The sequence below is a fragment of the Ranitomeya variabilis genome, chromosome 3 (assembly GCF_051348905.1).
Source record: "Ranitomeya variabilis isolate aRanVar5 chromosome 3, aRanVar5.hap1, whole genome shotgun sequence".
NCBI classification, from domain to species: Eukaryota; Metazoa; Chordata; class Amphibia; order Anura; family Dendrobatidae; genus Ranitomeya; species Ranitomeya variabilis.
In genome coordinates, this window is record NC_135234.1 from 65,562,187 (window position 1) to 65,588,729 (window position 26,543).

A 26,543-nucleotide genomic window follows, 5' to 3' on the forward strand; every position below is an offset into this window, starting at 1 on the left:
TCTCCGTACTAACACCGCAGCACCTGGAGAAAATGAATTTATGTCCTCCCAGGAGCTGCTGGCTTTCAGTCATAGATTGTGCCGCATTGTTTACAGCCATCACTCACAATAGTGTACTGATTCACTGCAGAGGCGGCTGTCAGTCTGCTGGGGTGTGTTCCCTCAGCCACCACTGTCAGTGCTGTGACCGGTCACTGAAACCGCACCAGCACCCCTGTGTGACTGAAAGCTGTGACAGCACCTGGGTGTAATAAAGTTCATTTTCTCCCAAGTGCTGCATTTTTAGATATAAACAGTGTATGGAGCAGAACAGCACCACTCCATCACACTGTGTAGTGGCTGCTCCTGTGTAATGCAGATCACCTCCTAATCAAATAATGGGAGCTTAATGTCAGCCCCCCCACAACCTGATATTGCTGACTTATGCAATGGAGACCCCTTTAAATATACTGTAACATGAGGTCAAAGCTCTATGTAAACCTAATGAATCTCCTTCATCCCTGAAATGTCAGGCAAAAATGAGAAAAGTGGAAATTAATGAATAATTACTTGATCAATAATGCAGATCACAAAAAAAACTTACACAAAAGCCGGAGGTAGTTGGCAGAATCACTTTTATGAACAAACAATTCCAACAAGAACGCTTCAATGTAATGGATTTGAAAACAAATGAATTGTATTATTGCAATAAATATTAGAAAAAAACACTGGTTTATAAAAGCATAAATGTAAAGACTAATGGGGAAGGGAAACCACAATACAGGACTCACTTTTATGGTTGAACATAAAGTTACTTTTGGATCCTGAGATAAGTGGAGCCAACATCAAAGCAATTCATCTTGGCGCAGATAGAGGGCAGTATGGTGGAAATAACACTGTATAGTTCTGCTACGAGACAACCAATCAGTTCATGCCCTTCAGTAATACTGAAATATCAATTGGGATAAGGAGGGAAAGGTTTGCTCTTCAGGGGCGGACCGAATCTCGCAATGTGGTTGTACATACCCCCCTTGTTTTTATCCTTTCCCATCTTTCGGGTTGAATTTGTCTTGTTTTAACCATATTAATTATATAACAAGGTTCGACCCTTGGAATGGTGAAAGGGTATACATGTATGATGAATAACAATGAGTGATATCTTACACTCCCTGACAGAAGTTATGTCGCTTATCCATGTTATGTAAATAACAGCTTATAACCTGGCGTTAAATTCATCCATTGGTTGTATGAATTGTATACAGAATGTTGTAGGTAAAACCCATGATGCTGGTGGGCTTAGCTCACCTTCAATTTTATGCGTGGCAAGTTCCCTTTAAAGTCAATGTGAAGAAATATGATGTTTCCTTTTCTGTTTTTTTTAGTAAAGATGTGAAATTTCTAATTAAATACAATGTCCAGAATTACTCATTGACGGCCAAAGATAACATTTGCTTTGACGTTTCCTTCTCTACGACCATTTGCCCAACTTGTACTTTCCATAGGCCTCTTCCCATATCTCACGTTGACAAACAAATGGCTTTTTATGTGCAGAGGAACTTTGCAGATTTAATGCTGTTGCTGTTTTATTGGCGAGCCGTGGCAGACTTCCGCCTGTTCGGTAACCATTTGGTACCAATTCATTGACGGAAATTACTTTCGAATTATGCTGAACTAGCTGAAGATTTTGTGTAGGCCATAAACAGACGTAAAATGCGGATAAATTGTGTCTCTAGTGAATGGGTAAATGACACCAGGAGGCTGATACAGCTGGATGTATAAAATGTCTTACTAATTATATTGCAGAGAAGGCAGAAAAGTCGCGATTACTGGATTATGTCATCACATTCTGTCCTCATTGTCTCTTGTTCATCCTCCTTCTGCTTAAAACATTGATTTATTTATATTAAGTAGTAATTCTGGTTATTTTAAAGGATTTTATTAATTTTAAGTATGTAAATAAATTCCCATAAAGAAAGAAAAACATCACCAGTGCCAATAATTGGAGATAGTTATCTTTCCAATTATTCTCCTAGACAAACAATCATCTATAGATGTTGCAAGTTACTTGAGAACAGGATTTGGCAGCTATTGAGACCCCCTGATGAACCTTTGGAGGGACCCTAGTCATGTAACAAGGCTCAATAAGGGGTAGGACATTGGTTTATACGGTAGCTGCCTCCAAATCACACTGGCTAGATTACCTTTCTTTATGGAAAAGGGTTATTTTGCAAACTTTTTTTTCCTATGGAGCATGTTTAATAAAGCTCAAATAGCTGATCTTTTAAAGGACAACCAGCAACAGCCCAGCTTTAAAAGGTTATGAAAATGTGAACCCTAAATATTACTTATAAACATCTACGTAAGTCTTGGCCTCATGTTATGGTTTTCCAATTAAATGAGCATTAGAGGGAATCCGTAAACAGGTTTTTGCTTTATTATCTGACAGCAGCATGATGTAAGAGCTGTTACCCTGATTCCAGCCATGTATGACTTAGTTTACTGGGTGCAGCAGTTGTGATAATCACGGTTTTCTCTGCTGCAGATGTAGCAGTGCTCTAAATACTGAGCTGTGTATAACCCCGCCCACACCACTGATTGGCTGATTTTTGTGTACAATGTATATTGACAGAAATCTGCAAATCAGTAGTGGAGGGCGTGGTTGAACTAGGAGGCACAAGCCACCTAGTCCTGTAATGATTATCTCCTGCTGATAAAACACTAATTGTATTGAAACAGTAAAGCAGAAGCAAGTAAGTGACACATCACTGGAATCAGGTTCTCAATAGAGATGAGTGAATTTGATCTGGTCAGGGCTTATTCGGCAAGCTATATCGCTTAACGAGTAAACTGCAGAGGTAACCCGTCTTCCTGGATCGCTCTGGCTTATCAGCTGATCGGCTCTGCAGCTGCGCATGTAAGCGCTATAGGTTGCCGAATAAGCCCTGACCAAATTTGCTCATCTCTAGTTCTCAGCCAAAACATTGCGACGATCTTAAATTACGTAGCAAAAGCCTGCTGACAGGTTCCCTTTAAAAGTAGTTTATCATCCTACATTTACACTTCAAATTTACCACATAGCCTTGTAGGGGATTAATTAATAATACAAATAGGTTTTTTTTAAATTTTCAAATCCATTCCTCCTTTGCCCCAAAAAAGAACTTTATTGCAATATGCAGATTAGAGAGCTCGGTGCACCATTGGCACAGCTAAATGCCTCGGTGCACATTTCAGACACTTATTAAGCAAGCGGCGGCCCCTTCTATTATGATTGACAGCACTTTCTTGCCCAAAGAACAGTCCCTGTATAGGAGTGAGCGCAGTCTCTTCTCTCTGATGACATTGCTCACTACACAGCTACATGTAATAGAGATAAAGATAAGATCAGTATCAGGAATAAAGATTGTATTGTGTTTTTCATCTACACACAGCATGATATTAACAGTATTACGGTTGGCACTGTTATATACTGACCATAATTAATATTATGACATGAGATGGGATAGTATTGTGGTACAATGGCTCAGTGGCGTAACTAGAGCTCAATTTTCTTCAGTGCAAAATTTGGACCTGAACACCCACCTTCATATTGTTCAGATGTACAGGTCCTTCTCAAAAAATTAGCATATAGTGTTAAATTTCATTATTTACCATAATGTAATGATTACAATTAAACTTTCATATATTATAGATTCATTATCCACCAACTGAAATTTGTCAGGTCTTTTATTGTTTTAATACTGATGATTTTGGCATACAACTCCTGAAAACCCCAAAAACCTGTCTCAATAAATTAGCATATTTCACCCGTCCAATCAAATAAAAGTGTTTTTTAATAACAAACAAAAAACCATCAAATAATAATGTTCAGTTATGCACTCAATACTTGGTCGGGAATCCTTTGGCAGAAATGACTGCTTCAATGCGGCGTGGCATGGAGGCAATCAGCCTGTGACACTGCTGAGATGTTATGGAGGCCCAGGATGCTTCAATAGCGGCCTTAAGCTCATCCAGAGTGTTGGGTCTTGCGTCTCTCAACTTTCTCTTCACAATATCCCACAGATTCTCTATGGGGTTCAGGTCAGGAGAGTTGGCAGGCCAATTGAGCACAGTAATACCATGGTCAGTAAACCATTTACCAGTGGTTTTGGCACTGTGAGCAGGTGCCAGGTCGTGCTGAAAAATGAAATCTTCATCTCCATAAAGCATTTCAGCCGATGGAAGCATGAAGTGCTCCAAAATCTCCTGATAGCTAGCTGCATTGACCCTGCCCTTGATGAAACACAGTGGACCAACACCAGCAGCTGACATGGCACCCCACACCATCACTGACTGTGGGTACTTGACACTGGACTTCAGGCATTTTGGCATTTCCTTCTCCCCAGTCTTCCTCCAGACTCTGGCACCTTGATTTCCGAATGACATGCAAAATTTGCTTTCATCAGAAAAAAGTACTTGGGACCACTTAGCAACAGTCCAGTGCTGCTTCTCTGTAGCCCAGGTCAGGCGCTTCTGCCGCTGTTTATGGTTCAAAAGTGGCTTTACCTGGGGAATGCGGCACCTGTAGCCCATTTCCTGCACACGCCTGTGCACGGTGGCTCTGGATGTTTCCACACCAGACTCAGTCCACTGCTTCCTCAGGTTCCCCAAGGTCTGGAATCGGTCCTTCTCCACAATCTTCCTCAGGGTCCGGTCACCTCTTCTCGTTGTACAGCGTTTTCTGCCACATTGTTTCCTTCCAACAGACTTACCATTGAGGTGCCTTGATACAGCACTCTGGGAACAGCCTATTTGTTGAGAAATTTCTTTCTGGGTCTTACCCTCTTGCTTGAGGGTGTCAATGATGGCCTTCTTGACATCTGTCAGGTCGCTAGTCTTACCCATGATGGGGGTTTTGAGTAATGAACCAGGCAGGGAGTTTTTAAAAGCCTCAGGTATCTTTTGCATGTGTTTAGAGTTAATAATTAGTTGATTCAGAAGATTAGGGTAATAGGTCGTTTAGAGAACCTTTTCTTAATATGCTAATTTATTGAGACAGGTTTTTTGGGTTATCAGGAGTTGTATGCCAAAATCATCAGTATTAAAACAATAAAAGACCTGACAAATTTCAGTTGGTGGATAATGAATCTATAATATATGAAAGTTTAATTGTAATCATTATATTATGGTAAATAATGAAATTTAACACTATATGCTAATTTTTTGAGAAGGACCTGTATGGTCACTTGTAACATTCTAGGTCCTAGAAAGACATGCGTGTTCGCTTCCCATGTTATAATCTTCCTTATCCTGGCCCCTTCTTGTAATAATGTCCCTCATCCTGGACCCCTTACAGGAATTAAGTTCCCAATTTTGGGCCTCTTCCTTTAATAATATTCCTATCTAGACCCCTTCCAGTAATAATGCCCCCATCCTTGGTCCTTCCAGTAGTAATGCCCCTCATTCTGGGCCCCATGCTATAACAATGTCCCCTCTCCTAGGTGCATTCTTGGCATAACTTTCCCCTTCGTTTAATAATGGACCCCATACTGGGCCCTTTATTTAATAATGTAACCTATCCTTGTCACCTTCCTATAATAATGTCCTCCATCTTGGGCATCTTCCAGTAATAATGTCCAATGCTGGACCTTTCCAGTAATAATGTCCTATGTCTTGGGCATTCCAGTAATAATGCCTCCCATCTTATAACAGTGTTCATCTTCCTTTCTTCTTCAGCACATTTAAAAAAAAAAAACAATTATTCTCACCTTCCCCTGCCTCATGACATGCTGCGTCCACCTCTATAGTCAGTGCCATGTGCTGCCAGTCAGGGGCAAGCCGACTTCTGTTTCCGGCTTCTGATTGGCAGGCAACTTGCATTGCAGTTCAGGGAGCCGATGGGTCTCTGTGCTATAATACATTTCAGCTGAATGTGTGTCTAAGGATGCACATCCTGGTGAATTTGGTGCTGGCATCACCAGTACCCCTCTCATAAGGGATTGGTCACAGTTGCACCCTTTCCAACCGTGATCATTACACCCTTGTGCAGTGCCCCCACTGCCGCAGGGCCGAGGGGTACCCGGTACCGGGCCTCTGAGTCTCTGCTCTGGGGTTGTCACGGTGGCTAGACCCGGTCCGTGACCCTGCTGAGGGGCGTACAGTGATAGATGTAGATGGTGGTGGTGATGCAGTGCAGTAACGGTCGCAGTCAATAACGAGGACACAAGGTTGCAGTCTCTTTACCTCTTTACTGAAGGCTTCTGGGTCCTCAGTCCGGATTACGGTTAACCGGGCTGCGCAAGTCCGGCCGGTCCGATGGCACCTCCAGAGTTCCCGTTGCAGGTGGAAATCTGTACCTTCCTGCTAGTGGTTTTGTGTTGTGGTCCTGCCCTGCTGTGCTTACGGGATAGTCCCCACAACTGTTGTGTCTGTTTCTCGTGTTCCCTCACAACTCGATTCTGATGTTCTTCTTCTTCTCGTCCCCCAGATCTTATGGTAGGACGCACCCGTATGACGGGAAGGCTCGGAGCTCTTCCGGGATCCTAGAGTCGCCCCTCTCCACAAGTTGCCCCCTATGTCTGCGTAGGTGATGTAGGTGAGACAGCCAGCCTATAGCTCTCTGCCCTGCCGTTGGTTTGAAGTAATGCCTAGAGCTCTGTACTTCCTCGGCGTTCCGGACACCGGTTATTTACGCCTCAGTAGGATGTTGCCTCGGTCTAACAGCACGACTCCTACTGGTATTTCTCCCTCTTGCGTTGATCTCGTTTCTCACTCAGCACAATAAATCTCGCTTCTTATCCTTTCTTAGGGTACCGCCGCTATGAAGTGCAGGCGCGGTCCCGTAGCTTTCTCTCTCTTTGCCAGGCCTCTGTCAGGATCCCACCCCTGACAGGGACCCTACCGAATCTTCCCCTGCAACACCCTCTGCCACAAGGTGTTGCTTGGTTCCAACCCAGTCAGCGTTCTCTCTAACTTCCTGCCTAACCCCCAGTTTTACCAGACTGTGAGGAGTGGCCTAATGAATAGTACCCTTAGCTCCCCCTGGAGGCCAGACTGTGAAATGTATTGGTGTATTTGATACCTGGTCAGATGAACTCCTTCAGTGCCATCAGACATACCATAGCCCCCCTTAGCGGCGGAGCCACAGTACTGCAACGACCAGGACTCTGGAGCGCTGCACTCCCCCCGGTTAAATCCAGTACTCCTGGACTGGGAAGAAAACAACAATACATGTCAGCAAAAAGACATACAATTTTGAAAATGCAAGTACAAGTCAACTTTTTAACAGAGCTTCCCTTTATGGGAGGTGAGGACACTTGAACGTTACAAACATGGTTAAATACTTTTAAATAAATTTACTATAAATAACTTTTCTTACCCAACCGGGTATTCTACTGAGTGCAAATTCTGAACAATAGTTTAACATTGCCTTTAAGGACGCACTCGCTAAATCCACTAAAGACCTTCTTATATCACATATAAGTCTAATTAACTTTTATGCATTCTCCTACTTTAAGTCTGCAGGACAACCTGTCCTAACTGCTCCAGACCTACTGCCTCTCCTTTCTGTTACAGGACCGCTCCTTTCCGCCCGAGCCTACTGTCCTTCCACTACTATACACAGTATAGAACATATTTTTCTTTCAGTTCAAGATCACTGAGCCATCCCTCTATGGCTCCTAAGAGGACTCACCACTAACCCCTACGGGTTCACTTCCTGTCCTCATTCTTCTATTAACATTATTGAACATTTCTTACAATCAACTAGTTAGTTACATTTAACTTTCACGTATCAACATCATCAATACTTTCTTTTCAAGACATTATTGCCATTCAACCATCTTAAGGCAACACTGTCCATAAGTGCAGGATGTGAACATCCCCTTTAAGAGGGGACTAAGTCTCTATGAGATAGTGCAACTTTTCAAGCCGCAAGTCCGTGTGCAGCAAGGACTCCAGTGCAGGTTCCAAGAATCGTATCTTCGCAAAGAGTCCGTCTTTTATGTAAAACCAGTAGAGAGCACCTTTAAGAAGGTGCAAACTATATACAAGGAGTTTGTATCATGCATTGTTCATGATTCAGCAGTTCTTTGATAACTTGTGCAAAACGTAGAAAACAAACAAAAACAATAGGGATCCCGGGTCAACAAAGGGATCCCTTTAAGAGTTAACCCTGGACGGGTTTTAGCAGCAAAACAGCAGAAAACAAACAGTTAACTATTTACAGTTTCAGGTTTCCGAGGTTTAGTTGGACGGCTTCCAGGGCTGCACCTGGCACTTAACCCCTCTTGGCCCGGGAAGGGTGAAGTCCAGGGTTGCACCCAGTGCTGGACAAACGCCGTTAATCCGTCTTTCATGTACGGTTAGGTCATGCACAGCGATGGAGGTCTACGCAGCTTGAGTAGGGGCATTTGCTGCAGCAGAGGTAGCGGCTGCTGCAAGATCAGTCACTGGAACGGAGTCAGCAGCTGTGGCACTAGCAGTCGCGGGAGTGGTGTCAGTCATCAGGGCAGGGTCGTCCTTCATACCTGCTTCAGATGCGGTCCCTCCGGTGCCGGTCTGCTCCGTCTCCGCTGGGGTCTGGAACGCTGGTTGCAGGGCCTTGTGCTGCGACGTTGTCATCTCTGCTTGCAGCATCCCGCTTTCCGGCAGGGCCTTGCTTTCCAGCTTCGAAGCGCTGGAACTTCTTTCCTGCTCCGGACCAGACGAGGTTGCCGACAGGCGTCCGGCGAGGCTCCCGATGAAGATCTTCTTCCACCCGGCCTCAGTGCTCAGCTGCGTCCGCCGGGGTCGGTCGCTGAGCTCGTCCACTCCGGCCTGCAGGAATTCAGCATCGGCGGTGGAGGCCTGGTTGCGGTGCCCCTCCGGGTGGCTGGGGGAGTCCTCTGCTCCTACCCCACGCTCCGACTCCGGGTGGCTTGCCATGGCGTCCTCCATGTCGCTGACTTCTTCTTTCTGGTCCTTTTCCCGCTCTCTCCTCCGTGGGCGGTTTCGTTTTCTTTGTCTCTGCCCACCATTGAGGATCAGGAGGCGGATCTCGGCTGCTGACGGACACGTCCTCAAGGGGCCAAAATATTTAGACTGGGCGGCCATTGTCTTTTGCGCTCTCCAGCTTGTTCACGCCCACTTCCACGCCCTTCTTCTTCTCCTGCGCTCTCCTTAGCGCTGTAATGGCGGCGGTTTTGGCGGGAACTTTTGGCGGCAAGTGGCAATCCACAGTCTTTGCAATAAGTCACAGTCCAAGCACAATAAATCACAGTTCCAAGGCACACATGACCTGATCCCTCGGGCTTAAGTAGATCCTGTTCGTGACGCCAAGTTTTGCAGCGCCCCCACTGCCGCAGGGCCGAGGGGTACCCGGTACCGGGCCTCTGAGTCTCTTCTCTGGGGTTGTCACGGTGGCTAGACCCGGTCCGTGACCCTGCTGAGGGGTGCACAATGATAGATGTGGATGGTGGTGGTGATGCAGTGCAGTAACGGTCGCAGTCAATAACGAGGACACAAGGTTGCAGTCTCTTTACCTCTTTACTGAAGGCTTCTGGGTCCTCAGTCCGGATTACGGTTAACCGGGCTGCGCAAGTCCGGCCGGTCCGATGGCACCTCCAGAGTTCCCGTTGCAGGTGGAAATCTGTACCTTCCTGCTAGCGTTTGTGTGTTGTGGTCCTCCCCTGCTGTGCTTACGGGATAGTCCCCACAACTGTTGTGTCTGTTTCTCGTGTTCCCTCACAACTCGATTCTGATGTTCTTCTTCTTCTCGTCCCCCAGATCTTATGGTAGGACGCACCCATATGCCGGGAAGGCTCGGAGCTCTTCCGGGACCCTAGAGTCACCCCTCTCCACAAGTTGCCCCCTATGTCTGCGTAGGTGATGTAGGTGAGACAGCCAGCCTATAGCTCTCTGCCCTGCCGTTGGTTTGAAGTAATGCCTAGAGCTCTGTACTTCCTCGGCGTTCCGGCCACCGGTTACTTACGCCTCAGTAGGATGTTGCCTCGGTCTAACAGCACGACTCCTACTGGTATTTCTCCCTCTTGCGTTGATCTCGTTTCTCACTCAGCACAATAAATCTCGCTTCTTATCCTTTCTTAGGGCACCGCCGCTATGAAGTGCAGGCGCGGTCCCGTAGCTTTCTCTCTGTTTGCCAGGCCTCTGTCAGGATCCCACCCCTGACAGGGACCCTACCGAATCTTCCCCTGCAACACCCTCTGCCACAAGGTGTTGCTTGGTTCCAACCCAGTCAGCGTTCTCTCTAACTTCCTGCCTAACCCCCAGTTTTACCAGACTGTGAGGAGTGGCCTAATGAATAGTACCCTTAGCTCCCCCTGGAGGCCAGACTGTGAAATGTATTGGTGTATGTGATACCTGGTCAGATGAACTCCTTCAGTGCCATCAGACATACCATAGCCCCCCTTAGCGGCGGAGCCACAGTACTGCAACGACCAGGACTCTGGGGCGCTGCACTTGCAAGGGCTACATTTTAGGTATGATATATGCACAATACTTAAAAGGGTTGTCCAGGCTTTCTGCATAATTTTTGTTTGAACCTAGGCTGCAGAATGCTGACAGTTTGTAATATACTTAGCATTTTGCATCATTGCCTACATACCTAACTTTGCATGTGAGCAACCTCACTCTTGATTCTGGAGAAGTTGATCACACCCGTCTAGGGTTTTCCTGTTCAGAGAGTAGACGTAACATCATGTTACTCCCAGTCTGGAGCACGCCCTCCACTCTACTGCACAAGTGCTGGAAGCGATTTCAGCACTTGAGCTGACTCCAATCAGCTGTATCAGCGTGGGCATCCTCTTCATAAGAGTCAGCGATGGCTGACATATGTCACCGACAAAAACTCACTAGATCCAGGTCTCCAGCAGAACTCCCGGTCTCTACCACACTCAGCCAATGAATAGGAGCAGGGAAACAGCAAAAACCAATGAGAAGAGGTGAGCGAGGCCAGGGCGCTGAGCACTGAGCTCCTCTTCCCATTACAGCTCTGACATTGTGAAGTTACCAGCAGCTCAGCGGGAGTCCAGAAAGGAGAGAGAAAAGGAGGATTAGTGCTGGGACAATGTAGGGCTCAGGCCTGTGGGAGTAATCCCTCCTGTAGCTGATCATTTCTAAAATGACTCTAAATCCCCTCCTGCTATGGAGTTCAGTTACATTAGGAAGAAATCTGGCTACGTGCACAAAAGAATGGGTATATATATGTGTATGTATGTTCAATGTGTATAAGGTGTGTATATGTGCAAGTCATGTGTCTGCATGTACTGAATATATGTACTGCATATGTGTGTCTGTGTGTGAATATATATAAGGTCGAGGGTATGACTGGAGTTTGTGTCATGTGTCTGTATCCAATGTGAGATTGACGTGAATATGGAATGCTTCTAGTGTGTGATTGGCGTGTATGTGGCATGTGTCTAATCTGAGACTGGCGTGTATGTGGCATGTGTCTAATCTGAGACTGGCGTGTATGTGGCATGTGTCTAGTGTGTTATTGGTATGTATGTGTCTGTGTCTTATCCGAGAATGGCGTGTGTGTGTCATGTGTCTACTGTGAGATTGATGTGTATGTGTCATGTGTCTATTGTGTGACTGGCGCGTACAGTATGCGTCATGTGTCTGATGTGTGACTGGCGTGTCTGTGTCTAGTGTATGTTCAGTGTGACTAGATCTGTCCCAGTCAGCTGTTTCAATGCTGGCATAGTGTTGTATGTATGCAGAAACTCAGTAGAAGGAGGGACATTTCACATCTCTGGCTCCTATGCATGGAATACCAGCGCTGAAATAGTTCATTATCCCATTAACGACCGCCAATACAGCTTTTCACTCCAGCCGTCAATGGACCTAATTCCTCAGCTAAGCTTTTACACGGCGCCGAGGAATAAGTGTATAGCGCCGCCCAGCAAGCAAAAGCCCAGCGGATAACAGCTGACACCCTGCAGCATCAGCCCCGACCATTTTTTTTAAACAATTGAGGCCATTTACACCTTAAATGCCACTGTCAATCGCAACATCGGAATCTAAGTGGTTAAAAGGGGACTAAAACATCTCCTTTAACACTATTAGTAAACCCAATGATCCTAATAGCAGGTGCCAATAGTGACCATCGCATCACAAGATCTTCTGATGACCTCAGAGTATGGTGGCCTGCTAGACCCAGTTATAAGAAGAGTCAGTGAGAAACTGACAGGTCTCGTGGATGTACACGAGTACTGCAATGCATGAGACCATCGATCAAAATGAAAAATATTCATATCTCATAATGGGACTAAGTGAAAAAGTGAAAAAAGTGATATAAAGTATGTAAAAAAAAGTAATTAAACACACAAAAAAATTGCACACAAATCACGAAAAACTGATTTGTCACTAATAGTGTTGAGCAATACCTTCCGATACTCAAAGGTATCGGTATCGGTCACTAAAAATGTAGCTTTTCTGTTCAAAGATAAAGAAAAATAGTACACATAATTAGCATTGACTCGTCCAGAATGACCCAAACTGTAAAACTGTCATGTTATCAAATCCATGCAATGAACACCGTAAAAAAAAAAAAAAAAAGCTGAAAAATGTACAGTAGCTATTTCTTCATGCTGAGAAATTCCGTGATAGTAAAACCGGCACCAATCATAGAAAAGCCTTATAGAAAAGCTGGGCACAGTCTTCCAAGCAGCAGGGATCCCGGGTGCCAGTGAAAACAAACAATTATTGTAGACTGTGAGAAAGGAAAAAAATTGCACTCATGGTCCCTTCAAATCTTCCTTTATTCATGAAGTTTAAAACATGGCAGCAGGTTGAGAATGCATCCCAGTGAGGACAACGGCCGTTTTGTGCTCCTCTGCGCTTAGGCCGTTTTGTGCTCCTCCTGGGTCATTGGTTCATCATTCTGACACACAAAAAATGTAATAAAAAACTATCAAAATGCAGTATAAGTGAAAACGCAAAATCATTCCACAAAACACAAGCTCAAACATAGCTAATTTGTCAGAAAAATATAAACATTTTACATCTTTCAGGATATGGCAAAAAGAAAAAATAAGTTGTTATAAAAATGCCTTTTTACTTTGCGATAGTAGCAAAACATTAAAAAATATATAAATCTGGAATCACTGTAATCACACCACCCCGAGAATAAACCCATCTTATCACTTACACCGCAAGAAAAAACGAAAAAAAAACAAAACAGCAGAAAAATAAAAACTATTCTTTTACTGCTGTTTATTTGTTCATTCTGCCTCTCCAAAATTGGAATAAGGCTCAGTTCACATTTATCCTGTGCTGTGTACATACATTGGGTTTCCCGGTAAATCCCAAAAACCACAATTCAGACAAATCCACCGAAGGAACCACTCACTATAATGAGGCAGATGGATTTACTTTGGACTTGTCTGTGTTCTGGTGGTGCCACATTATTTTAGGCGTCTTTTTAGCGTACAAGTGTGGATGACCACAGATCTGTTAACACCTAAAAAGATAGATACCACCGGAAAAGATGCCAAACGGAGTCTCCATCTGCCTCATTAGAGTGAGTGGTTCCATCTGGGGTTTTGTATAAATTCCATTTTTGGAAATTTACATGGAAACTGACAGACATACATGCTCAGCATAGAACATAAGAGTGTGCGCTGCGCCCATTGTGAAGCTTCACATAGAGTGACTGCAGACATTCGTGATAAACCTGGTCCACCCCTTTTAAATTAAATGCATATGTGTAAATATATATACAAATATATGCAAAAAAAGAGAAGCAGCAATAGGCAAAAGCGTTCCGTGCCCCCCAAGCAAATACCAAATCTTCAACAAAAAGGAAAAAGATGGAGGCAGCACACAAGGTGACTTTTTGGCTCAAGGTGTGCTTATAAAAAGCTCCACTATTGCCTGCTGTGTCTGGCACAGTCTCTCCAGCATATGCAAGGTGGAGCAGGAAGGCAGAAGTGACTCTGCACCGCAAACAGGCGAGCAGCAGCTGGGTGAGTATTCCAAAAGATGCACACTGCCTGCACTTTCTGACCGCATTAGAAGTTTGCGGAGGAAGTGGAGCAGGAGTAGGAGGCAGCATGGACAGAGAAAAGGCTAGGGACCGGCCGCGGTGCACAGTAGCAGCCAACTTAATGGCTAGTGGCTGGCTTTGGCACTTTTGCACCTTGCTTCCTCGTTTGCTGGGCAGCTGGGCAGCGTGGCCATCATCTCTGAACTGCCCACGTCACTCAGATGGCTTTGACTACATGCGGGGTCTAGGACCTCATCATCCCCCATTGCATCATCACACTTTTCCAGTCTGTCCGTAACTCTGCTGTCCTACAAATCCACTTTTGTCCTCGCTACTCATTTTCTTCTCCCTTCAGATCCCTTCATTGTCATCCCAATTTCACAATAATTCCACTTAAAGATAGTAACACTGACCTAAAAAGCCATTTATAATCTGTCAACCCCATATATCTCTGAAGTAATTTCTCAATATCTCCTACCACGTAATGTCTCGTCCTCCCAAGATGTTCTTCTCTCCTCCTCAATCATACGTTCCTCGCCTGCAAGACTTCTCCCGAGTATCCCCATCCTGTAGAATTCTGTGGCCCAACACATCCATTTATCTCCTACTTTCAGAACTTTCAAGTGGAATTTGAAAACCCATGTCTTCAGAACAGCCAACAGCCTGCAGTGACCTCGTTGCCACTTCACCAACACCCGAGCTGCCACCTCACCAACACTAGAGCTGCTGCAGCCCCCAAACCTACTGTTTACTTCTCCATTATCCTGTAGAATGTAAGGCCACAAAGGTAGGGTCATCTCCCCTCTGTACCTTTCTGTCACTATTGTTTCTTCATTGGAATCTCTATTTGTGTTTTGTATGTAACCCCTCCTCATGTACAGCACCATGGAATCAATGGTGCTTTAAAAATAAATAATAATAATAGTCCCCCACATGATGTTCCACAAAGTCTTCACCCCTGTGCTACTTGCCAGTGTAAAAACAGCAGAAAGCTGCAGCAGTTGACACCTGTGTTTCATCATCATCAGAGATGTGCTGCGGTGGTCCGCTGACTGTTTGCACTACCCCTCTCACGTACTCATCCTCCAACAAAACAAGTAGTTTGGCATTAGTGCGCTAAATATCATATCTTGTTGGGCAGGGCCAGGTGGATGGAAGGTTCTAACAGATACACTGGTTGCAGTGATGAGAAGGAGGCAGAGCAAGAGTTAACAGGGTTTTTATATAAAGTTATCACAGCAGTAAATACTCCATGCAGGGAGTACGGGGATGAGAATATATAGAAACACAAAGTATTAATGGTAATAGAGTAATAACAGAGGATCAATTAACAAGTTAACTTATCAGTCTCTGGTTACTGGATGGTGGAGCCTGGAAAATCCCACGATAGCGCTGTAGGTGACGCGAGAAGTCTCTGAGCCAGTCCTGGAGGAAAGTGAAGCACTGTCTCTGCACATTGGTGAAGTATCATGGTCTTCTCCCACGTGGTACTGTGGTCCTGGAACGCGGTGCTGACTGAAGGGAGGTCTGAAGAACCGCAGATGGTATACAAAGTCCCGGAGTGGAGGCCGCAGTCTCACTACTACAAACAGCGTGCATCGTAGGATCAGTACCTCGCAGCATGTCAGCAGTTGTCAGTGGTACAGACTGGTTAGTACTGCTGAGGTCAGAGGATAGCGGGGAAAGGGTCTCTGAAGGTGCACAGTCTGTATGCGTGGGGGATGGAAGAGTGTAAAGCGGCCCTGTAGGTTGGCGTCGGTGAGCGGAGAGGGAGTCAACCTTCTCTTGTCGCACATGCTGGGTATCCACCAAAAGCCCCATTCTCCCGCGCCCAGTCTCTTTTATCTTGGACCCACCCCCAACAGTCAGGTGCAAAGGTCTGCTCCAGCCAGAAAGTCCTTCCCCTAGCAACAATGGTTACAGCTCCGACAGTTCCGGCCTGGACACGCAAGAGGGACCACTAGCCCGATCCACCCTCCTACAGGCGCATGGTACCACAGCCAGCACAGTCATCAAAAAGTAGAAGTGATTGCTGCATAACTTGGGGCTCAGACTGCTTGCCTGATTTTCAATGGGAGTGAGGTGGAAGACAGATGCCCATGGGCCGAATGTGCAAAATCTGTGCTTTCAGCAGGGGACCAGGTGGAAGACAAAGCAAAGGGACTGAAGGCATCTTCAGTCTACCAATGTAAAACCACCTCTACTTGTTCTGGCCTCACCATTCGTCTATCAGTACTCGGGTCTACGAAATTACACAGAACGTCACTTGCTTGCACCAGAGGAAGGTGTTACATTTGGCCACGTAGCAGACACAGATCAACCACGTCCTATTTGATGCCCTCCTCATAAAAAATTGCAGAGTATTGCACTGCCAGCAGATTATTGAAGTGCCTATTTTTAGAGTACCCACAAAAATATCAATAAAAAAACCAAAAAAAGTGTTGGCTGCCTCTTCCTTATACACCTCTTCCACCTACACCGCCACCTTATCCTCATCCTCCTGCTCCACTTAGACTTCTGCCTCCTGATTCACGATTATATTTTTTTCTTTCTTTTTATTCTCTGTTATCTTAAGTCATTCACCTACCCACATTGGTTTGCAGGGCAGTTGTCCTGCTTGTACCCCCATTTAGCTTCTTTTTGCAGCCCCCTAGATCAAACTATGACCATTTTACAGCCATTTTAAAGCACTGAATTTCAGGTTCCTATTGACTTTTGTTGGGTTCAGGTCTGGGGTTAAGTTTGAGGTCAAGTTTGGAACTTTTTACTCAAGTTTGGGACTGAACCGAACTTTTTCGCTCATCACTAATAGTGACCAAGTATTGGAAGGATGATGAACCTCCCCAAACCCAAATTTGCTTGTTTAAATAATCCTTTCGGCATCCATAAATTATTTTAGTACTGATTTTTTTTTCATTGTTTTTGTTGTACTGGATCACACAGTCACTCACTAGGTTTTATAAAGTACTACTGACAGCTTACATGATTATGTCACTCCCGAATTGTACTTTTTACGCTAAGACAAACAAGTGTTATTTTGACTGTTAGAATTAGAGGTGTTTGTATAATTTAATAGTTTCCTGGCTGCCTTTGTAGGGGTAAATGACTGCATCTCACACAATAAGTCTAAAAATTTCTACTTTTCTCAACTCTGAAAGCTTAAATCCAAGACAGCTTCTGGCCGTAAAAAGACTTTGGCACGAAAACTGCTTTCTAAGCATCGTTTTATCAAATTTGAAAATCTCATAAAAGAAGTGTTTCCACACTTGTGTAACTTGTCGTGTTTGATAAGGTGTTTCTCCTTCAAAGTCATTTACAATAGCAAGTATTTTAACACCTGCAATTGGGAACTAAGTAAAATTTATTTTTATAGATTAAAGAGCATTTCTCGTTTTATTTTATTTTCTCATAAATCAATAGATCCCGTGACCATAAGAAACTTTCTTAATAGACAAATCCGCTTCTTTCTCCTCTTTGACTGATCATTCAAAATTCTCAATTCACAGGTAAAATCTGTCTTCTGTGAATATAGTTTTCCCCTTACTGAGATAGGAGATGACATTTGGTGCCCATAAGGTTCTATGGAGGACTGTAGCTTGCAGCAGAATGTCTGTGTCTTCCTCTAGCTCCTCCCTCCTCTGCACTCCATAGAATCTTATAAGCACCAATTACCGTCTCAGTAATAGGAAACTGAGTTCAGTGCAGACATATTTTACCCCTGAATTGAGATTAAAAGATCAGTCTAGGAGATAGAAAATTATCTGATAAAGATATATAAAAAAGTTGCTTATTTTCAGGTGTACCATTGAGTTATTAAATAAGAATTAAAATGGCGGTTACTCTTAAAGTCGTAACTTGTGTACATGTTCCATGAGTTGAAAATGACATTAGTGGTGTTTCCAACACACTAAGTACCATGTAGATTGACAGCAATTTTTTTTCATTGGGCACCACTATCTTTCATTTTTCGGATCTACAGTGTTACACGATTCTTTTATAGATTTGTGAATAAGAAGCTCCAAAGTAAAAAAGTGATTTAAAAATTTAATGTTAATAGTATATTTTTATCAATTAGTACAATAAAAGAGAACTTTAAATCAAATCAATATATAGTGTGACCACAATGTAAAAAAAAGGTTTAACTAATACTTTAGAGCTCCAGGGTCTAACAGCTCTCTCAGATTTCCACTTACCTTTTTTCAGTGTTAGAGATAACACGAAGAATGGAGGGGTGATGTTCACAAATAAGTAGTGGAGAGGGAGAAAGTATCTCATGGAGGGCAGAGAAAACAGGCTATAGATGAGGAGATAATTACGTAGAGAGGAAATAAGTGCAGTATAGAAGCAGTGCTGAAATATAAGCAGTGAATACACCTGGAAACACACAGACCTCACATCCAACCTATATTACTAGGAGAGACACTTCCACAAGCGAAACATCTTAAAATTGGATCAGGCTGCAAATTGTTTATCAGGGGATCTGAAAATGAATGAAAGAATGAAAATTATAGATTAAAACGTCCAATATTATTAGCTAAAGGTAACAACTAACATATGTAAAAATTAGTGATGAGCAAATGTGTTTGGATAAGGTGTTATCTGAGCATGCTCGGGTGCTAACAGAGTGTCTTAGTCGTTCTCGACTAATATGTTCGAGTCCCCGAGGCTGCATTTCTCGCAGCTGTTTGACAGCCACAACACATGCAGGGATTGCTGAAGAAACGGACAATTCCTGTATGTGTTGTGACTGATAAGAGCCGCGGGGACTTGAGCACATTTTTCAAGCTTGCCGAAGACACTCAGCATCTGAGCATGCTCAGATAACACCTTATCTATGCACATTCACTCATGACTAGTAAAAAAACATTCTTTTTCCATGCCAAAGATGTCTATAGCCTTCAAATAAGTGATACAACTAATAAAAATGATTATAATTTTCACTTCATTAATATTTTCTGCTATTATTATCCAAAACCTAACTCACAAGTTTAATTTTACTTCTGATAAATAAGATTGTATCCTTGCCTGTAAATGAGCAGATATTGACTCTTGGCCCCATTCAGCACACAGATCGCCCACAATTATTCTTTTATTCATGCGTTAGTTCAGAGAGGACCATAAATATGTTTCTTTTCTTACCTGGTGTAAATGCTGCTGTTCTCCTAAATCTTGCATTGCTTCATTTTTTTGTTCCTGCTCCTCTCTGCTCTTGAGATTTGGCCCAGTCTTCTTTATATGTAAATCTTGTAGTTTAGCCAAGTGGTTGAGGTCCTCAAGAAAACGTCCAGAGGAAAGCGTTAACGACCAGTCCCAGATGGCTAAAAAGACTAGATTTACATAGAGGCAAGAGAGGTTTCAGATGTCATGAATGAAAAAGTGTAGGGAAAAAAAAATAGAAAGATAAAAAAAAATTATGCCAGATTCTGGAGAATAGGAACATTTTAAAAAATACATATTTATGGCAAGTTATAATGTTTCTTTAATGTCAAGTATCTCAACAACATATTTCAGATTCTTGCGGTCTCACAAACTTGACCCCTTCGATATGTCGATCACTGGAGGACCATTGTAACCCAAAAACGGCTCACAATGATTCCCGCAGAGGAAACTTTTTTTGAAGTTTTTTCTTCCTCTCCTACATTTTCAGTCTCGCACATTGGATAGATGACAAGGCTTCATCTCGCTGCCAGATGACATGTAGTTCCCCGTAGAATCAGGAAATCTCTACATGAGGACGTGAGATGATTGACAGGAAGGTTAAACACAACACAAACGTCCGTCCAGTGTTAGACGTTATTACATAATTTGCTTGTGCACTTTTTCCGTCTCATTCAGATGCCAAATTCTCAATTAGTATTTCTCGTTCCCAGAAGTCGTCTTCTTTCAATATAGTCTTTTTTTCTTATTTCCTTGAAAGATTATATTATCCCTTTTAAGTCAAAGATGCAAAAGTTCATCCTTCAAGGAAGGCCGGCAGACTCGTGCTGTTGAATATTTTAGATTTGCAGCTAATTAATGCTGTCTTTAATATCGGAGCTTCTCAAATACCCGTTCCCCTGATATAAAGGAAGTAGTTATTCAGGATCTCCTCACAGGAGAGTCAGTGCATTAATTATTCGGACACATCACGTCTACTAATGATAGAAGCACCTGTGTGGAAGGAAGATGTTCTGGAAATAAGCACTTGTGAGGTCCTCGCGGGGCAGACTTGGGAACGTACATCATAAGACAGCGGGAATGTGACGGGTGGAGCATGCTTTATTATACTTTCACTTATTACCTGCTGGATAGGAAATAAGAGCTGAACTTTCTGAGGTAATTTAACTTTTTGGAGCCTACAGCAATTGCCATAATTTCTGGCAATAATGACCAAAGCCATAAAGGGGCAGAAATTACCGTCACACGGTCACACCGTAAATGCCCTTCTCTAACATAAGAAAACATTTGTGTTTCTTATTAGTGATGAGTGAATATACTCGTTACTGGAGATTTCTCGAGCATGCTCAGGTGACCTCCGAGTATTTTTAGTGCTCGGAGATTTAGTTTTCCTCACCTCAGCTGAATGATTTACAGCTATTAGCCAGGCTGAGTACATGTGGGGGTTGCCTGGTTGCTAGGGAATCCCCACATGTAATCAAGCTGGCTAAAAGATGTAAATCAATCAGCTGAGGTGAGGAAAACTAAATCTCCGAGCACTAACAAATACTCGGAGGTCACCTTGGAAAATCACGAGTAACGAGTATATTCGCTCATCACTAGCCATGAGACATGCAGCTGCGGGGACTCGGACATATTATTCGAGCACGTCGAAGATACTCGGTTAACCCCTGTGAGCATGGTCGGACAACATCTTATCCCAGCACGTTCCCTCATCACTATTTCTTATACAACATAGTAGGTGGATGATTTTTTGCATATTTTGCGCTGTGGCCCATGAGCTTCATTTTACTCCTTCCAGCACCACAAGTGATTAACTGATTCCAAATCATAGAAAATTGCACCGAGCAATACGGGCACCGGCATAACCCTTATCAATGGCGAATATGGAAAACGAGGCAGGGCTTCTTGCAGAAAACGCCTTCTTTATTCATCCGTGACTTTGCTCAATGGACAGATCTTAGAGAATGTGGACCAGATTCCTCATTCCATTTTTTCCATTTTTTTGCCATGAATAACTCTGTTAGTGACTTTTTGATTTTTCAACAAATTCATCCTGGATTTGAACATTTTTTAGGCTATGTTCCCACGGTGAGCTTTTGGTGAGTTTTTGGCATTGCAGATTTCCTACATCATTTCTGCACCTATAAAGTAAATGGTGTTAGAATGTAAGTCCACAAGGGCAGGGTCCTCTCCCCTCTGTACCAGTCTGTCATTGTAAATCCGTTTACTGTAAATGATATCTATAACTCTGCATGTAACCCTTTCTCAATTACTCAATTCACTATTTTCATTGCATGTGAGTGCATTTTTTACGTTAGTTTTTATCGCGTTTTTGTCTCTTTTTCATGTCATGTTATAAATAAAGCTGCTTTGTTTTTCATATTTCTTGATATTTAGCTTTGACAAAACTATTGAGTACAGGCGTGTCTGATGCGTTTCTGCCATGTAAACACACTAAAAAGACGTGTTTTTTTAGATGCAGATTTTCCTCATTTAATGCAAGTTTATGGGAAAAATCTGCACAGAAAACTCAGCGTAACCGCAAGAGAAATTGACATGCTGCGGATTTTAAACATTCACCAAAAGTCAGTTTACGCAGAGTGGAAAAAAAGCTCAGTGTTAGGAGATTTCTAGAAATCCCATCAACTTTGCTGGAACTGTAATACGCTGCGTTTCTGACCCAGCGAAAATCAGCAACCAGCAACATCAGAAACTCATCACTCACACAACCTTTCAGTTCTTTTGTTATATAGTAATTTTTTTTAATTTTTCCATCAATGTGAGTTTTTAAAAACAATTTTCACAAATGTACTCCCATCCACCCCCTTCACTTCTGCTCAAAGTGCTTTTTTTGCATACTAGAATTTTTTTTTCCAATTTTGCAAATCGGGACTTTTTGCTCTGAAAAGGCACAAAAAAAGAAAAATAAAGATTTTTTTTATTTTGAACAAAAATTCACGAAGCCACGTGCATCACTTTGAAGAATTTGTAGTTAAAATGGCAAAAAAATACAAGATAAAAAAAAGAAAGGTGACTTTAAAAAAATCCCACAAATTATGAATTGGGGTCTAAGCCTCAAGAAACGTGCACCGTACAATCACACCCCAGTGCGGCTGCTTTTCTGAGAAATTTCCAATTAACGCTGACAGTCAATGAGAATTGTAATGCTTAGTCGCCAATTTATTCATGCATTTACAAGAGGGTTTTATCTAGAAAAAAAATGCCACAAAATTGTTTTTTTTTATGGGGAATGCAAATGTTTACTAAAATAGACAAGTATTACGTACTATTATTTACTGAGAAGCCCAGATACTCAGATATGCGGTATATATTTTATTATTGTGTTTTTTTTCCTTCTGATTGTAGATTTTTTTATTTTAATTTATTCCCATAATTATTGTAAAATAATAATATAATTATATAAATATAATTATTTTTATTATTATTTATTGTTATAGCGCCATTTATTTCATGGCGCTTTACATGTGAGGAGGGGTATACATAATAAAAACAAGTACAATAATCTTAAACAATACAAGTAATAACTGGTACAGGAGGAGAGAGGACCCTGCCCGCGAGGGCTCACAATCTACAAGGGATGGGTGAGAATACAGTAGGTGAGGATAGAGCTGGTCGTGCAGCGGTTTGGTCGATCGGTGGTTACTGCAGGTTATAGGCTTGTCAGAAGAGGTGGGTCTTCAGGCTCTTTTTGAAGGTTTCGATGGTGGGCGAGAGTCTGATGTGTTGTGGTAGAGAGTTCCAGAGTAGGGGGAATGTGCGAGAGAAATCTTGTATACGATTGTGGGAAGAGGAGATAAGAGGGGAGTAGAGAAGGAGATCTTGTGAGGATTGGAGGTTGCGTATAGGTAAGTACCGGGAGACGAGGTCACAGATGTATGGAGGAGACAGGTTGTGGATGGCTTTGTACGTCATGGTTAGGGTTTTGTAGTGGGGTCTCTGGGCAATGGGGAGCCAGTGAAGGGATTGACAGAGGGGAGAGGCCGGGGAATAGCGGGAGGACAGGTGGATTAGTCCTGCAGCAGAGTTTAGAATAGATTGGAGGGGCGCGAGAGTGTTAGAGGGGAGGCCACAGAGCAGGAGGTTGCAGTAGTCAAGGCGAGAGATGATGAGGGCATGGACTAGGGTTTTTGCAGATTTTTGGTTGAGGAATGTACGGATTTGTGAAATATTTTTGAATTGAAGTCGGCAGGAAGTGGAAAGGGCTTGGATATGTGGTTTGAAGGAGAGATCAGCATCAAGGATTACCCCGATGCAGCGAGCTTGTTGGACTGGGGAGAGTGGGCAGCCATTTACTGTAATGGAAAGGTTCGTTGGGGGGGTCGCGTGAGATGGGGAAAGATGATGAATTCTGTTTTGTCCATGTTAAGTTTCAGAAATCTAGCGGAGAAGAAGGATGAAATAGCGGATAGACATTGAGGGATTCTGGTTAGTAGGGAGGTGATATCTGGTCCAGAGATGTAGATCTGTGTGTCATCAGCATAGAGATGATACTGAAAGCCATGAGATTCTATGAGCTGTCCCAGGCCAAAGGTGTAAATGGAGAAGAGCAGAGGCCCTAGGACTGAACCTTGTGGGACTCCGACAGATAGGGGGCGAGGTGAGGAGGTGGTGTGTGAGTGGGAGTCGCTGAATGTCCGGTCTGTTAGGTATGACGAGATCCAGGATAGGGCCAAGTCTGTGATGCCAAGGGATGAGAGGGTCTTTAATAATAGGGAATGGTCCACTGTGTCAAAGGAAGCCGACAGGTCAAGGAGGAGGAGGACAGAGTAGTGTCGCTTGCTCTTGGCGGTTAAGAGGTCATTAGTGACCTTAGTTAGGGCAGTTTCAGTGGAATGGTGTGACCGGAAGCCAGATTGTAAGCGATCAAAGAGGGAGCAAGAAGAGAGATGGGAGGACAGTTCAAGGTTCAGTATTATGGAATACTGTATAATAATTAATATAACGATCTTCCCATAATAATTGATTTTTCCCACAATTACTGGGGAGGCCATCTTGGCTACGCTTCCTTAAAATCTTCTAGAAATATGCTTTATAGCAGCCACATGGACCTTACATAGCAATAATCCAGGATGATCATTAACTTCTGTAGTAGAGTTTCCTAGGCATGCTCTGTGATCTGTGCAGAGGTGATTACGCTGGGAGGGGAAGGAAGTAAAACTGTGTTCATCACCTCTTGTGAACGTTGCATCTTGTGTTGTCTGTATATAGGTTTTACCTCTCATAGTAATCCTGTCTGTAATAATTGAGATGACTACTGAGAAGTGATTTACAAGAAAACAAGAAGTGTCAGCCTATTATTAGGCTCAGAGGTCAGAATGAAAAGTGCAATATTTCAGAATTATGTTTTAATCTGGACACTTGAATAATAGGTCAATTTGTGGTGACCCATTAATTCTATGTTTAAATCCTGTAGACTAATTATGAAGATGGCAAAAAAAAGTTTTAAAAAAAGTTTCTCACTAGTTGACATCTCGTGGATGCAAACAATTTCTATTTCTGTTTTTCTTCCACCATATAGACAATAAAAGAAATACAGGTACCCTCTTTAGTGAAGCAAATTGACTTAATTTTGAACCCCTTGACTAGTCCATGCCTAGTTGGGCCTCCATGGCCACAGCTTCTATTTTTGCCTTCTTTATATGTCTCTGCTGTCAGGAGCTTTCACTCCTGGATCCCATTGACTAATACTAATACTGTCAGACGTGTAACCCATGCATTTGTCAGTTTATTTACATTTTGTGAATTATGTCAGTCCGACCGGCACAAAGTCAATAAATGCAGCTAAGGCAAGCCATCTTTTAAAACAACTGTGGTTTTTTCCCATACTTTGCTGTGAATGAAAAATCACGGCTGGAGCTGCAAGCTGCAGCAATATTGAAAATCCCACGACTTCCCTTCAAAGGCCCGGAGAAGTGTTTCACCTCCTCAGCTGCCCCTGTCTGACTAGCACCTCTTACATTTCGTTAGCCCCAGGGCGGATCATGCTGGTAGAAGGAGAGGGAAAATGATTGTGTTTGCTCAGAATGAGCTGTAGAACAGAGGGGCTTAACACATGTGCATGTGTTTATTATCTGTTATTCATGACAGAACCCATTTACGACATGTGCTGCCCCTAATTATTGGTGTGAAGAGATTACGGCCATTGTGGCCCTGCTTCACCCAGTCTCTGGAGGCCGCACTCGCAGAAATCTCCACCACAATGTGTAAGCTTATTTTCTGCAGAATAAACTCCAAAAGAACGCGGGGGTCGGGGGCACAGTACCGGGCCGACGGGTTTTCTGTGATCCTTTGTATGGTACATTTCATGGAATCATTCGCTGTCTTTCACTTGACACACGCTTATCATTTCCTCACCGAGCGCTCTGCTGGCAAGAAACCACAGTGTTATAGCGAAAGCTTACCTCATTATAACGTCTTCTGAAACATTTCTGGAACATTACCTGGTAAGCCGCGGACAGTAAATGGGGCATTCGCAGGAGGAGGGTTTTTTTTGTTAGTTTGTAGGTTTTTCAGTGAACCAGTTCTCCCTGAATTGTTTTTGTAATGATCCACAGTTTACACATTGCTTTCATTAAAGGGATTGGGGGATTAAACACGACTCCCCAAAAGGCAAGTTATTCTAGAGTAATTACTATTACGGTATTTATAATGAATTCTCTTGTGATAGATAGATACTTAGATAGATAGATAGATAATAGATAGATACATAGATAGATAGATAGATAACAAATAACATATAGATAGATAGATAATAGATAGATAGATAATGGATAATAGATAGATAAATAATGGATAGATGATAGATAGATAATAGATAGATACATAGATAGATAACAGAGATAGATAGATAGATAGATAGATAGATAGATAGATAGATAGATAGATAGATAACAGAGATAGATAGATAGATAGATAGATAGATAGATAGATAGATAGATAGATAGACAGATAGATAGATAGATAGATAGATAGATAGATAGATAGATAGATAGATAGATACATAGATACATAGATAATAGATAACAGATAGATTATAGATAGATAGATAGATAGATAGATACATAGATAGATAACAGATAACAGATAGATTATAGATAGATAATGGATAGCTAGATAGATACATGGATAGATAGATAATAGATACTGTAGATAATAGATAGCTAGCTAGATAGATAGATAATGGATAATAGATAGATAGATAATGGCAACCAAAATCCCATGTACATACTTAAAGACCAGGGTGGCAGAGAATATCTGTCTGCAAACCCAAATCAAAAATCAGCTCCAAACAGTATCAGATAACAGCAGGAGGACAAAAAGAGCAAACTGATTATATCTAAAAGATATCATATCATTGTATTATATCATAGAAATGTAAAATGTCACAACAATATATAGAACATCAAAATAGATAGATAGA

General features: G+C 42.7%; 1 protein-coding gene across 2 annotated transcripts in view; it reads left to right on the top strand.

Moving 5' to 3' along the window:
• EPHA3 (EPH receptor A3) overlaps nt 1-26,543 on the top strand; it is a 508,285-nt gene that overhangs the window by 402,950 nt on the left and 78,792 nt on the right. The window lies entirely within an intron of this gene.